The sequence below is a fragment of the Aotus nancymaae genome, unplaced genomic scaffold (assembly GCF_030222135.1).
Source record: "Aotus nancymaae isolate 86718 unplaced genomic scaffold, 86718_ANA_hifiasm-v0.15.2.pri h1tg000064l_1, whole genome shotgun sequence".
Taxonomy (NCBI): domain Eukaryota; kingdom Metazoa; phylum Chordata; class Mammalia; order Primates; family Aotidae; genus Aotus; species Aotus nancymaae.
Genome location: NW_026988479.1, coordinates 19,566,596 through 19,568,739, shown reverse-complemented (window position 1 = coordinate 19,568,739; position 2,144 = coordinate 19,566,596). Strand labels below are relative to the sequence as shown.

Genomic DNA, 2,144 nt, shown 5'->3' with positions numbered 1-2,144 from the left:
CTTTGACATGCCTGCTTGGAGGTGGGATAACTCTATTCTTTCCACCAACCAAGTAGATGAATCTATTAAAATGTTTTCAACAGCAATGAAATCAAACAGCATTAAGCTATAAGAGAAATATTTGTTCAGGTAACAGTAAAATTCAACTGGAATGCTTAATTTGGGACTCTGATTCCATTTCTTTTTAATTCTCTTAGCTAGATCCAATGCTCTGGCAAAGTAGCACGTCTGCAACTAAAAAAAATCCAGAGAAAAAAAGAGATAATCTCTTCCTTGAGTCTCTATTTTAAAAGCAAGGAAATTTTTCCAGAAACTACCAGCAAACTTTAATTCCATCTCATTGTTTCTGAGTCAGATCCCTAATCTTGAACCAGTCCTTGTGAACTGAAAATTGGCATATTCTTATTACCTTAGACAGAGTTGCTTGTATCAATCACTGATAAAAAGAAATGGAATTAACAAAGTTGACTTGATCTAATCATAACACATCCACAGAAAAGTAAAGGTGATCTTCCAAAGTGCAAGGCTATCACCTGATGAGAAATAAATAGGATGGAGGCAGATAGACTCAAGACCAACAACAGTAGGTGAGACCCCTCTCCTGTTGTATAGGATTATTATTTTGGGAAAATTATACTTGATAATGGTAATTTTTTTCAAATTCTTAGGCCTTTTATTGCATCATTTAAATATCACAATTAGTTCTCTGGAATCATCTGGCATGGTGTTTATGTAGACAGACAACTGTTAGATATTATTCAGTTTGCTGAACTGTCCCTTTTTCAGAGACATAGATGCCATCCAAAATTTTTCTGATACTCTTGGTTTTAACTGTTGTGGCTTGCTGAATCAAAGCAGCTGAATTTGAAACAAGATCAATGTCATTTCCTTCCAGGATTAAGTTATCTTTCTAAGTTTGAGACACCAAACATGCAACACCTGGCCTTATCTGAACCCTGGAAAAAAATAAATAAAATATATATATATATATATATATATATATATATATATATATATGTGTGTGTGTGTATGTATATGAGTTTCACTCTTGTTGCCCAGGATGGAGTGAAATGGCGCAATGTTGCCTCATTGCAACCTCAGCCTCCCAGGTTCAAGTGATTCTCCTGCCTCAGCCTCTTGTATAGCTGGGATTACAGGTGCCCAAGTAGCAGGGATTAGAGGTGCCAGAGTACAGCCTCTCGAGTAGATGGGATTATAGCTGGGATTACAGGATGATTACAGGTGCCTATCAGCATGCTTGGCTAATTTTTTGTATTTTTAGTAGAGATGGGTTTCATCATTTTGTCCAGGCTGGTCTTGAACCCCTGACATCAGGTGATCCTCCCACCTATGCCTCCCAAAGTGCCGGAATTACAGGCATGAGTCACCGCACCCAGCCTTATCCAAGAAATGTCTGATTTCAACAAGAGACCTATCCTCCTGGATAATGACATTGATGGAGAAGTGAGTATACACAGACTTCATATTGTAACAAAGTTCAGTATAACTCCTTTGATCATGTTCTGTACATTACTACAAATAGTGCAAATGGTAGCCACTTCCTTTCTATTTCCCCTCTTCTGTCAACCTTGAGCCTCTTCTTTTTCTTTCCAAGAAAACTAAGTTCTACATTGCTGTAACTGAAGTCTCTCTTCAGGTTTCCTCTGGGGCCTTTCATAAAAACTATGCATCCCGTCAGAGTGATGTCCATGTTTTCTGAAATAGTGATAGTCTGATTGCTTAGAATGGTCTTCATTCTCACAGAAGATGCAGCAAACACTGGTAAAAATTTTTATATAACATATATATATATATATATATACACTATATATGTGTATATATATATATACACTATATATGTGTATATATATATATACACTATATATGTGTATATATATATACACACACTATATATGTGTGTATATATATATACTGTCTGGAGAGAGTCAGCAATATCATATTATGAAGTTATAGGATTCTGGGCTCTATTTTATATATATATATAAATTGAATATTTATATATATAAATTATTAATATTTATTTATATGTGCATATATATATATAAAATAGAACCCAGAATCCCATAACTTCATAATATGATATTGCTGACTCTCTCCAGACAGCTCTTCAGGCACACACATAT

General features: G+C 35.0%; 1 pseudogene; it reads right to left on the bottom strand.

Moving 5' to 3' along the window:
* Positions 1-754: 754 nt before the first annotated feature.
* LOC110567041 (large ribosomal subunit protein uL6-like) lies at positions 755-1,756 on the bottom strand (annotated as a pseudogene).
* Positions 1,757-2,144: the final 388 nt, after the last annotated feature.